This window comes from Apodemus sylvaticus, chromosome 11 (assembly GCF_947179515.1).
Source record: "Apodemus sylvaticus chromosome 11, mApoSyl1.1, whole genome shotgun sequence".
Classification (NCBI taxonomy): domain Eukaryota; kingdom Metazoa; phylum Chordata; class Mammalia; order Rodentia; family Muridae; genus Apodemus; species Apodemus sylvaticus.
In genome coordinates this window covers 44374251-44387517 of record NC_067482.1, presented here as the reverse complement: position 1 = coordinate 44387517, position 13267 = coordinate 44374251, and the positions used below count along the sequence as shown (strand labels likewise).

At 45.4% G+C, this 13267-nt stretch overlaps 1 long non-coding RNA gene and 1 pseudogene across 4 annotated transcripts; both read right to left on the bottom strand.

The window, feature by feature from the left end:
* Nucleotides 1-509: 509 nt before the first annotated feature.
* Nucleotides 510-2854, bottom strand: LOC127696745 (HAUS augmin-like complex subunit 8; annotated as a pseudogene).
* A 2365-nt stretch (nt 2855-5219) lies between these two features.
* LOC127696657 (uncharacterized) lies at nt 5220-12735 on the bottom strand. Of its 4 annotated transcripts, none has more exons than XR_007980293.1 (4): nt 11756-12729; nt 10369-10489; nt 9361-9458; nt 5220-7227 (listed from the first exon to the last, which is right to left on the bottom strand). It is a non-coding gene; the product is annotated as an uncharacterized LOC127696657 (long non-coding RNA). The 4 variants fall into 4 exon arrangements; XR_007980291.1 differs by lacking the exon at nt 5220-7227 and adding an exon at nt 11004-11096 and having other exon boundaries at nt 7238-9458; nt 11756-12735; XR_007980292.1 differs by lacking the exon at nt 5220-7227 and adding an exon at nt 7241-8472.
* Nucleotides 12736-13267: the final 532 nt, after the last annotated feature.

Below are 13267 nucleotides of genomic sequence, written 5' to 3'. Positions count from 1 at the left end.
CTGACAGGCCCCGCTCAAGCATGGTTTCAGTCTGTACTGTCTTTTCTGCCTAGAGTCTTGTTCTGTGAGCAGCCTGCACAGCAGTGACTGGCAGTCCTGATGACTGGTCTCAAACACTAAGGAAGAAAAAGGCATAAACGAGGAACTAAGTTGAGGCGCTATCTCCTCTTGGTTATGGCTACAGCACCCGATAGATAAAGGTAAAGATAACTCCAGAAAGTGTCGTCAGTTAGATTACTTCTCTTTATTTATTTACTTTTTTTTCAGCTTGCTTTCTTTATTCACTCTAGGACCCAAGGCCAAGGGATGGTGCCACCAAGACTGGTGTGTCTTCCCACCTCAATGGCACTAATCACAGCAAACCAAAGTGCACACGCTTTTCAGAATACTGGACCACTAAACTTCCTTCAGTCCACAAGGAGGAGGTGTGAGGAAACGGAAATGAGCAGAAAAGGCAGCTAAGAAATGCTCACCAAGTGGCAGGACGGTCTGCCTGGGGCAACCAAGGGTCATCCTGTCCTGTGAGGGGCTCTGGTCCCTGTGGGACTAAAGTACCACTGGCTGCAGGTGAGGGTGCCCTGTGCCTCTTCCCTGTGACTTCCTGGTTTGTCAAAGCTGCTGCTTTACTTGCCTGGGAGGAAAGTTCCACCACCTGGTTGACAAGCCTGCGGAGCTCTAGGTCTTCCTCAGTGACCAAGCCCTTCAGTTCCTGCAGCGGACAATTCAGCTCTGCACTGACTCCGTGCTCCTGTGTGCTGGCACCCTGCACCCGTGCACTGGCATCTGGGGAGCAGACGCTCGGCTCACCAGAAGCTGTAGGTGGTCCTCGGCTACAGATCATTTAGGAGCTCCTGCCCACTTTCTTCCATGTGGACAGCCTGCATGGGCAGCTTGTGTCATGTGGTGTCCAGGGCTCTGGCCAGTGTCTTGTACTGCTCTTTGAAGCACTCTCACACAGGCTGAAGAGGGCTCAGCACCTCAATCCAAGGTGGGAGAATGGTGGATTCCTTAAAGTGGGGTGCAGGGAAGCCTGCAGCCGCTGATACTAGTGCTATCCCTAAGACAAAGGGAAGGCGTGTAAGGAGAGAGAGCGGTCGAGTCCTGGTACCTGCAATATGACAAGAAAATAGAAAAGTTTCCTATAGCAGCCAAAGGAGAGAGAAGCCATCTGAGGAAAGGAAGACCAGCGCAGTGCCTAGGAGCAGAGAAGAGAGCCAAGTGACAGGGACAGGCAACCTGCAGGCCACCATGCTGGAAGGGCATGGTATGGCTCCACCAGACCTAGACTTCTCTGCCAAAAAGCATGTCCAGGAAGGCTCCCCATTCCCACCTTCCATGTAAAGGCACATTGTGATCTGCAACTGGGAAAGTTGGATTTTTTTTTTCATGAATGCTTTCACTTTTATTCCTCAACATACCAAATATTTTGCATTTACCATTGTTTAGTGATGTGTGTGTGTGTGTGTGTATGTGTGTGTGTGTGTGTGTGTGTGTATGTGTATGTGTGTGTGAGCGAGCTTTATACATAGACCTGGGAAGGATAAGGACATTTAGCCCACATAGAGAGAGGGTGCCCAGAGAGCCTTCCTCCACAATGGCCTCAAAAAATGAAACTGGGGAAAGAAAGACTCTTGTTCTTAGGATCCACTTGGTCACTGGCAATGCTCAGTTGTGGGTGGCTCGCCTTCATTTCTTGGATCAGCTTCTGGATCCTGGGGTCAACTCCATCAACCTTCAACCCGAGTGTTTGGAGGAGCCTGAGTGTTGGAGGAGGGATGTTGGAATTTTGTTGTCCTGTTTGGCTTTTAACCATAGTCTTCTGCAGATCCAGTCTCTTCTTTCACAGGATTCCTTTTTTCCCTTTCTTTCTTTCTTTTCTTTTCTTTCTTTCCTTCCTTCCTTCCTTCCTTCCTTCCTTCCTTCCTTCCTTTCTTTCTTTCTTTCTTTTTCTTTCTTTCTTTCTTTCTTTTTCTTTCTTTCTTTCTTTCTTTTTCTTTCTTTCTTTCTTTTTCTTTCTCTCTTTTTCTTTCTCTCTTTCTTTTTCTTTCTCTCTCTTTCTTTTTCTTTCTCTCTCTTTCTTTTTCTTTCTCTCTCTTTCTTTCTCTTTCTCTCTCTTTCTCTCTCTTTCTCTTTCTCTCTCTTTCTCTCTCTCTCTCTTTCTCTCTCTCTCTTTCTCTTCTCTCTCTCTCTCTCTCTTTCTCTTTCTCTCTCTTTCTCTCTCTCTCTCTCTCTCTCTCTCTCTTCTCTCTCTTTCTCTCTCTTTCTCTCTCTTTCTCTCTCTTTCTCTCTCTTTCTCTCTCTTTCTCTCTCTCTTTCTCTCTCTCTTTCTCTCTCTCTTTCTCTCTCTCTTTCTCTCTCTCTTTCTCTCTCTCTTTCTCTCTCTTTCTTTCTCTCTTTCTTTCTCTCTCTCTCTCTCTTTCTTTCTTTCTTTCTCTCTCTCTCTTTCTCTCTTTCTTTCTTGTTACACTGGCAGAAGATGTGGGCTTAGCGTTGTCTGTCATTTTCCTGTCTAGCTGGGGAGCCTTCCTGGACATGCTTTTGTCGTGGATGGCAGAGAGGTCTAGGTCTGGTGGAGCCATACCATGCCCTTCCAGCATGGTGGCCTGCAGGTTCCCTGTCCCTGTCACTTGGCTCTCTTCTCTGCTCCTAGGCACTGCGCTGGTCTTCCTTTCCTCAGGTAGCTTCTCTCTCCTTTGGCTGCTGTAGGAAACTTTTCTATTTTCTTGTCATATTGCAGGTACCAGGACTCGACCGCTCTCTCTCCTTGCCCTCTTCTTCCCTTTGTCTTGGGAACAGCACCAGCACCAGCTGCTGCAGGCTTCCCTGCGGCCTCCCCCTCTGTGGGATCCACCATATCCACCATTCTCCCACCTTCCACTTTAAGGCAAGCTGGAACAGAATCTGTTTATTTTCGCTTTTTAACCAGAAGGAGGGATGGATGTAGATGTGGGAATGGAAGTGAGGAGAGTGAGTGGAAGCTTTAAGAGGAAACGTTTACCATAGCCTGTCCTTACGTCTCTCACTAAGTGAGGAACTGTATTGAAGGGTCACAGCATTAGGAAAGTTGAGAACCGTGGGTGTGGATGGCCCTCTCACAGAAAAATGCCGGAAGTGGAGCACACTAGTAATATCCTACTGTGATGTTCTCCCAATTTTTAAAAATTAAATGTATTGATAAATGTTAGTAAAATAATATTTTAACTCTACCCTGAAACATTCACATTTTAAGACAAAGTATTTTCCAAATTTTAAATCATATACAGTTTTATTATCTTATAAACTTTTCATGACAGCTATTTATATTGTTATATTCTTTCTGATGTTTAAATATATATTTTATACATATATATGCATATATGTATAACATTACCTTAACATTCTGTATTGTGTATATGTCTTTCCTTAGCATTTTTTAAACATTTTCACATGTTTCCCCATAGTGATATTTATTTTGCTGTTGAATATTTCATTGCATGGAATGGACACTATAAGTTATATGTTTTGTTTCTATATTTTAGAGGCCTTGTCACAGGATGGGTATACTTTAACCAGAAGGTATAAATGTTTATAATTTTCATAAAAGCTATTTCATATTTAAAAAACTGACTTTGTTTTGGTTCTGATGAGTTCTTAACATATTCCTAAAAAAAAAATCTTGTTTGTTTTTGTTTGTTTGTTCTTTGAGACAGGGTCTCACTATGCAGCCTTGACTGGCTGAGAACTTCATATGTAGATGAGGCTGGCCTCAAAAACTCACAGAGATCCATCTGACTCTGCCTCCTGAATGCTGGGATTAGAAGTGTGTGCCACCACTCCTAGCTCAAATAAGATTCTTGTTAAAGTTAGTGCTTGATAATCACTTCCTGGAGAGATACAAGGATTAGAGAGAATTCTGACAGTGGAAAGGAGGGAGCAACGTTGATAAACATCTGTGTGGCAGGGTAGTGTGACACGGAAGGTTTAGCTGGCAAATGACAGATTTAAAGGCTGGTGCTCAGGCTTCTGAATGTATGCACTAAACCACTATGCTGTTTTGCCAAACCTAACTTGGTTCTTAAAGGCATCTTCAACACATGTGTATTTAACCCCAATTTACAGAGAAAATTGAGGCCAACAAGGATTAAAACAAGAGCTAAATCGAAATTACCTAAAGGGGAATTTGGGGTAGAGGGTCACTCTTAGAAGATTGCTTCCTCTTCACATTCCAGTTTTTTTTTTTTCTGAGATTATACAGTTCTCTCCATCACAGTTGACATTCCAGTCTTGATAACACACTTATTAGGCCATTTATGTTTCTTCTTAATTCAATGATTGATCCAAACAAAATTCAGTGGTATTTAGGGACAACTGTCACTCAACTACTGTGTCTGAGAGATAATATAGGATGCAAAAATAGTGGAGTTGCAAAATTCATGCCTCATCTCAAGTCATGACCTAGCTAAGTATTGGTTGATATGGCCAGGTATACCAGATGGCTATGGTTGTATAGGAAATGACTCTGAAACTCTGTAGCTTAGAATAACTATTATTGTTTATAATTCATGGATATATGGTGGAGAATTCTTCCAGTATTAGCTGGATGTACTTACACATACTTGGTCACCTGGTATGTTAGCTTCAGGTTGACTTTGCTGAGCTGGGTCAGACTCTTCCGTCTCTTTAGCCTTGACTATGACAACTAAAAGTACTTCCCTTGGTTTAGCTAAATTTGTATGACAAACCTAAACCTGCCCCCATAGTTTAACATCTCCTGGATATTACCATCCACCATCCTGCAGGCTAACACAAGCTTGTTTGCTTAGGATCTTGGTAGGATTCCCAGAAAGAGAGCTGGGAACTTACACACCACCACCCAAAAGACAAGTTATAAGTCAAGTTCAGAGACATAAAGTAGAGAGTCAGACTCTGGTACTTATTGGGTAGAACTGTAGAGAGATACTGTAAAATATGTAGATGGAAGTGTGAAGAACTGAGACACCCTTGCCTCAGTCTTCCATAACAAGTCTTCCAAGTTTTCAGGAGACAGAAATACAAGTCTTGTGTGAAACCTTTTGAGAGATAAATGTCTATTTAGAGACTTTCTACAACAACAACAAAAAAAAACTTAAACATTTTATTTGTATAGGAGTGCATGTATGTACGAGTGTGTGTGTGTGTGTGTGTGTGTGTGTGTGTTTCATGTCTGGGGTGGAGGTGAGAGCAAAAGAGAACTTGGTGTCAGTTCTTTTTACCTGGGGTACAGGGATCAGACTCGGGTTACCAGGATTGGCAGCAAGCACCTTTGCCCACTGGCCTATCTTGCTGACTCCAGCTTTCCAAGTCTTTAAGGTGCTGTTTGCTTAGTCCAGATCATGTCTGAGCCAGGTGTGGTTTGGGGGGCATCTGTTTCCTACTGTAAGTAGGTGGGAAGGAACTTTGGACCTCTCTGAACTGCAGGCTTTCCCTCTGGAGGCCATGGCTGTAAGGAGATGATGTGCAAGTCGACGTATTCATAGGACGTTCAATGTGTGCTAGAGCGCGTGTCTTCTCACTCTTGGTGCTTCCTTCTGTAAGACTGAAGGAAGTCAAGAGACCCCCTTGAGTGGACCACACAGAGACAGGAATTGATGCAAAAAACAGGATTTTTATTATCCAGCATGCTAGGGCCGCCCTGTACATGGAGACAGAACGACATGCACTGCATGGGCTTTTTATACAGTTCTAGCCACCATTAGGCACAATGTTATTGGCAGATCAGTGTTACCTTTAAATTAATTGGTTGATAGCCAAGGGACTCTGGGCCTTTCCTAGCTGCAGGGACCAACCTGTGGTCTGAAGAATGTAATTTAGCCTCTCCCTTCTGGGAGGGGCCAATGTTCTAGGACCTTTTCAAAGTTTCTGAGTTAACCCTTTCACTTCCTGTAAAGGGACCTTAATTAACATCTCCAACCTGTCCCCCACCCCACCCTGTAGGAACATTCTAACCCTGGAGGAGGAGTGATGTATTTCCTTAGTAAATGTAGAGAAGCAGCTGGGAATAGTCAACCCTACTCTTCTGCCTCTTCTCTGGGGCTAGAGGCAGCCGAGGCTAGCCTGGGCTCACCATTGCTCCGTGGTGCTACAGTGTTTTCTTATAGCAGGAGAATAAGTGTTGTGCTCTCCCTGCCCCACTCCTCCTGAGCACCCCTAAGCATGGCAGGGAACCTTCTAGTTCTGGGGTTCAGGCAGCAAGTTCATTTAGTCCTTATCAAGTGTTGGTAGGAAGAGAGGATGCTTGTAAGAGACCTCATTCTCTGTTCTCTGTCTCTGTCTCTCTGTCTCTCTCTGTCTCTCTTTGTCTCTCTCTGTCTGTCTCTGTCTCTGTCTCTCTCTGTGTGTGTGTGTGTGAGAGAGAGAGAGAGAATGTTTTGTGTCTACTAGAAATTGAAGCCAGTGCCCTGCCCATGCTAGATAAGTACTACACCATCAAGCTAAATATCTAGTCCTGTCTTTCTCTTTTAATTTTTTTAAAATTATTTTTTAAATTTAATCATTGGAAGTTCTGGGAAATGAACACAGGGCTTCACTAAAGCCCAGGAAGTGTTTTACCACTGAGGCAACCCCAGTCTCATTTCTCTGTTCAGAATGTGGGTAAGGAACAAAAATGCATCTTAGTGGGTGCAAGGCTCCAAGGCCTCCGTGTTGGAATTGTTCAATTGTATGCACACACACACACAGCCAATGAGAGCCCTGTCCTCTGTATCCCTGTAGCATGCTTCCTCCCAGAGCACATCCTTGAGCCTGTGGGCACCTGCGTGGGGCTTTCTGCATAGTACTCAAGTGCAGGAAACAGAAGCATTCTCAACCTACTGAAAGCTATGGCGAGGCTCCTCCTACCGTGTTGCAAAGCTTCCTGCTGAGATCGCCTTTCCTTTAGAAGTATCTGGAAAACATCTCCTTGGGGTCCACCCTACCACCTGTTTCCACACAGAAGCATCTTACTTTCTTAAACCAAAGATGTGCATCCCAGGAGGAAATGGGCTTGATTTCATATGGTTCCTCAGGCTGCCTTCCTGGTTCGTTCACAAGAGAGTCCTCGGAGCCATCTTGGGGTCGGCACTGTGTGGGATGCTAAGGAAACAGAATGTGGTGACACATTCGGGCCCTCATGCTGCCAGCTCCTGAGAGAAAGGGAAGCTTGGAGCTTGAGAAGGTTCCCTGATGGTGTGAGGGCCAGAGAAGTGCAAGGCTAGGATTCTCTGTGAACAGCTAGCAAAACAAAACAAAGCAAAATTTAAAAACCCCAAACCCAAAAAACCAAAACACCAATGAAGTGGCCTTTAATTTTTTTGTTTTTTTTTTCTTTTTCTATTTACACAATGACATTTTACTCAGCTGTCAAGACTGAAACTACGTTATTGACAGGAAAATAGATGGAACTGAAGATGGTAAGTAAAATAAGCCCGACTTGGAAAGACATATATTGTATGTTCTTTCTTATATGCAGAGCCCAGATTTATATATGCAGGTACATACATAATAAGATAATAAGATAAGGCTGTTTGGATGGGAAAAGGACCAGCAAGAAGGAAGGAGCATGGGAGGGGACAGGGGGCAAGGGGCAGTGGTACACAGGCCTGAGAGACTTGTGATGAACTTATAATTCTGCATTTCCTTCCTGGCAATGCTCTGTGCCCATTGGTCAGTTTGACAGAGCCCACCCAGCTCTTTAAGAGTGTCCATCTCCACGTAGCAGATGGTCAGGTTCTCAGCCATCTTGACAGCTCAGCGAGCAAGTTCTCCCATGTTCCCTCAGGGGGCTTTGACATTTCTCTGCCTTCCATGGTGTTACAGCCAAGGCCAGTAGGGATTGAGTCAAATGGAAGGAACTTTATTTCTCTTTGACAGTTTGACAAGATAAGCCTGAGAGGGAAGCCACATCAAAAAGGGAGCCTGCTGTCACCATTAGGTGACTTCAGTGTGAATGAGTCAGTCCAAGTCAAGGCTTCCTTTCCATAGGGGAGTTTTCCACTCACACAGGTACCCGAAGCCATTTTGCTGAACATGTGTAAAATGCATCATGACGTGGTACGGGTACCGTAACATCACTTTGTGTTGACAAACCAGTTCTGGGCCCAAAGAAAATGTATCTAGTTGTCACCCAAAAGACCCATTTAGTGACCAGAGAACAGAATGCAAGCAAATAAAGGCCATAGGTCAAGACACCTGAAACTTAAAACTGTGGTAATATTTAACACACTGCTTGGCTTCTATTTTGTTTTCTTTTGGTACACTGTCTTGTAGCTTAGGCTGGTCTTGAACTTTAAATGATCCTCTTGTTTTAGTCTCCCAGGTATTAGAATTATGGGCATGTGTCACCTTGCCTGGTTTTAAGCGGTCTGTGTTTTCATTTCGATTTTCTTATGCCAAGGTTTGAACCCAAGTCTTCAGTCAAACTGGGCAAACACTGCACTACTGAGCTATAGCGCAACTCTGGTTGTTAAATTCTCTGTTCTGTTTAAAAAAAAAAATCACAATTTTTATGAGGTGGGATAACAGAAGAAGCACCCTCATAAGGCCGTGAGATTTTAGGGAGGTAATCCTTGTAAGAAATAAGTCAGCAAAGGAAAATGAAAGCATAGACTCATTTCTACATCAAAAAGGTGAGAGCAAACCTTTTGGGGTCTGTGAGATTAGAGCTTCCAGACCTTGTGGTTCAGTACCTAACAAGGCCTGGCAGAGTCTGAGAATCATTTCACAGTGGAGAGCAGGGAATGGGGAGGGCCTGGTACCAGGCCCAGGAATTGCTTTTCTGGATAAACTGTTTTGTTTTTAATTAAACTTAAGGGTAGGAGGTCTTTGTGAAGCTTGGGCCTAGTTTATGGTCCAAGATTTTCTTTATTATTTTCTTCATTACTTGGCTGGGCGAAAGGAGACCCTACCAAGTTCATCTGTCATTCCAGATGTCTTCAGTCTTATAGGAGACAATGTAATAAAGGGGGTTAGAAGATGAATCACTCTGTCTAAAATGAGACATTCACACAAAGAAAATACTTGGTCCTCTAGGTGTTCAGTGTTTTTTTTTACCCGATGAGGTCTCTGCAAGGGGGAAAGGCCTTCACAGGCCCAAGGCATAGACAATGGTATCTATTCTCATCCCAGAGGCAGCAGTTGGACATAAGGGACTCCAGCTGTCCCAACACACCCACTGGATAAAGCAGGAAGAACCTACGTTGAGGATAGCCTGAGGTAGAACCTACGTTGAGGACAGACTGAGGTAGAGCACCCACCGGAAGGAGCTCATGATGTTAGGGGTATGTCTCAGAGTTTCTATTGCTTCAAAGAGACACCATGGCCACGGCAACTCTTATAAAGGAAACCATTTCATTGGGGCTGGCTTACAGTTCAGAGGTTTAGTCTGTCATCATCATGGCAGGAAGCATGGTGACATGCAGGCGGACACGGTGCTGGAGAAGGAACTGAGAGTTCTGCATCTTGCTCTGCAGGCAGCAGGAAGAAATGGTGAGATTGAGCTTCTGAGACCTCAAAACCTGCCCTCTAATGATGCGCTTCATCCAACAAAGCCACACCTACTCCAAGGCCACACCTCCTAATGATGCCACTCCCTATGGATCCATGAGGGACATTTTTATTCAAACCACCACAGGAAAGGAAGGCTTTGGTAAGAGACACACACATAGGTCAAGAAGTTTATTTAGCAAAGTGAAACAAGTTATCAAAAAAATAAAAAGATCAAAATGGGCGGCCCCCAAGCAGGATAGCCACACAGTGGGTTCAGGGCTAGAGAGTGTAGAGATGGCTTCTCCTGAATATTTATAAGGTAGGTTACACATTCATGAATAAAGTGATTCTTTGTCCCTTCCAAATCATAGATTTGGACCAAATTTCTTTCATTTTTAAGGCACTTCTCATGTTCTTCCAGAAAAGCCCACAAAGGGATATTAGTGTCAAAATCATAATCTAAAGGATAGTATAATGAAACCGAGGTATACACACACACACACACACATACACACATACAGACACACACACAGACACACACACATATACACACACCTACACACATACACAGACACCCATATACACACAGACACACATACACAAATACACATATATACCCACCTATACACACACACATACACACATAGACACACCCACCTACACACATAGACACACACACCTATACACATATACACACATACACACACACATAGAAACACACACCTACACACCTACACATATATACATACACACACACACACACATATCTCCCCACATACCCCCCCCACACACAAGGGAAAATGCACTGCAGTTTTTGAAATTGATCTATCTTCAGCTGAGAGGCCATCTATCCACAGAGGGACATTGTGACTGCGTAAATACACCTACCAGGGAGATTGGTTGAGTCTCCTCCTCTTTGAGATTGCCCAAAGTCCCAAGACTGAGTCCCAAGCCTGAGGGAGTGCGGCTGCTGTTGGCACTTCAGAGTGCAGAAGAATGCTGTCACAGCCTTTCAGGGAGAAAAGAGCACACACACACACACACACAGTTAAAATATTTTGTTATTTTAAAAACTGAAGCAGGTGTGGCAGGGGCAGAGGGACAGAGGGACAGAGGAGCAAAGTGGAGAGGGGCAGAGAGGAAAAGAGGCAGAAAAAGGAAAACCCAAACAAACCCAGGTGGCTTCCTCGTGAGGTCTGGGCCGAGGGCCTGACAAAGCTTTCCAGGTGGCCCAGGCTGGAGCAGGGCCTGGCAGTGTGCGGGCTCCTGTCTCCCACCTTCACTGCTCATGTCTATTAATAATGAACGAACTCTTGAGGGGGAAGGTCAGCTTGCTGGAGACTAACAGCAGAGAGAAAACTGAAGGCACAGGAAGCTGGACTGGCGTGCCAGAGCCCTCACCTCTCTTCAGTCTCTGTTCTCCAGGCCTAGTTTAGGCTGGTGAGGAAGGAAGCCTAAGAATCGGTCCTCACCTATCTGCCCTGAGAAGACAGGCCCCAGAAGATGGTGGATGAAGCACCTACCCTAACAGGACTGAGTCCCAGCGGGGTGGCAGAAAGACTGAGGGAGTGCGGCTGCTGTTAGCACCTCAGAGTACAGAAGAATGCTGTCACAGCCTTTCAGGGAGAAAAGAGCACGCACACACACACACACACACACACACACACACACATTGATTTAGGCTCATTTTCAGAATTGGTCTCTTTAGTAGGAGCCCTGGGACTGGGTTGCCATGGTTACACTGGTTTTAACAGTGAGGGTAAGTGGCTTCCCTTGCGCCTAGAAGCTTTTAGCTACTGATTTCAAATTTTAATTTCTCCTCCATGGAGACTGCCCTGTAGAGGGGAAAGAAACACGGATGGGTGAGTCCTGGGAGGAAGGTGAATTTAATTTGAAATGATTTATACTTTATCCACAGATCAAGGCAGAGGTGGCTCAGAGGGGCTGCACATGGGGACATTCACCTACACTCCCAGCACCGAGGAGACGGAGGCAGGGGGATCACAAGTTTGAGGCCAGCGGAGTCTATATTAAAAAGGAGAGGTCAGGCTGAGAGTCACACAGCTTAGTGTGAATCTTGGCTTTATCGTGTATGGCTTGTGTAATCTCAAGTAGCTAGAGTCTCCTCACAGAAATGGAGACCCTTACAGTGAGCTCCAGAGGATACTGAGCTGGAACGGCCCCACGGAGAACTCCAGGTAGCCTAGGCTAATTAGATTCTTTCTATCCTGCTCTTAGCCAAGAGGGCGAAAACGGAGAAGGTCCCTTTACTCACAATAACTCTGCTCCAAAGTTACAAAGATGTAGCGGTGGAGGGGAGGCATGTGTCACTCAGGCAGACTCTGTGGTTTCCAGTTTCCTGCCTGCTCTGGCCCCGGTGGCTACTTCGGTTGTCCTGCCCCCTCTCACCCAGACAGAAGTGAGTGGCCCTTCTGTTCTGGATCCTGTCCAAAGGCCAGCGTCTCACCCAGGATTCCGTGGGCTGCCATTGTGGTGAGATCTGTGACATGGAGTTCTGGCTGCTGTTGGGCTATCTGCCTCAGGGCTTCTCCAGCGCACGTTCCCTCGGGTGCAGTGCAGTCCCTCTATACAAACGAGTTTCTTCTCCCGACTTCCACAGTGGTTTCACGTGTACAGGCTTATTTACATTTTAAACAGAGCTCACCACAAGCCAGAAGATGGGGGTTTACAATGCAGAAAAAGCCAAATTAAAAATCCAGTAGGACTTCTCTTTATTTTTCCAAGATGCCTGTAGAAGTTGTGCCGCTGTGTCATTGAAGAGTTACACTAAGATGCTGACCTAACAGTACCCTCAGGCCCCAAAGCACCACGACCAAGGCCAACCCTTATAAGGACATTTATAGGTCTGCATCTCAGACCAGAAGTGAGCAGGCCTCACTATGTGGCAGCTCTATCCCATAGTCAGTCAAACATGGTCTTTCCTCTCTGCCTTGCCATCTGGTGGCCATGGTCAAACCACAAACACAAGAAGTCCATCAGAGAAAGGAGGCAGGGGAGGGCCAGCTTTCCTCCTGAAGGCAGATGGCGTCTAATGCTATTCTGCCCATGGGCTTCACTGGCTAAAATGGAACCTAGTAAATGGAGCCTCTAACAGGACAGCAATGGGTCCAGGTTGGATGCTGTTGCTATGTAAGAAGCAGGGGTGGAGGTTTCTGTTATTACCCCTGTCTTAGGTTTTTACTGCTGTGAACAGACACCATGACCAAGGCCAACCCATATAAGGACATTTAATTGGGGCTGGCTTACAGGTTCAGAGGTTCCATCCATTATCACCAAGGCGGGAGTGTGGCAGTATCTGGGTAGGCATGGTGCAGGAGGAGCTGAGAGTTCTACATCTTCATCTGAAGGCTGATAGCAGAATACTGGCTTCCAGCCAGCTAGGATGAGGGTCTTAAAGCCCACACCCACAGTGATACACCTATTCCAACAGGGCCACACCTTCTAATAGTGCCACTCCCTGGGCAGAGCATATGCAAACCATCACACACACACAAACACACACACACACACACACACACACACACACACACACACACACACGGAGAACAGCTTCTGCTTGCTCTTTAACCTCCAGTTTTCCTTTATCTCTATACCTTGCCCCACCCCCACCCCACTCCACCCCACTCCCACCCACCCCATCATTATTTCTAAGCAGAATAGTTCAGCCATTTTTACAATCCCCATTTGCCCAAGCCCTTGGGGTCTTGCTTTCTATATCTAAGGGCTTATAAAGCTATTGCCCTAACAAAGAAACTTCATCCTTGGA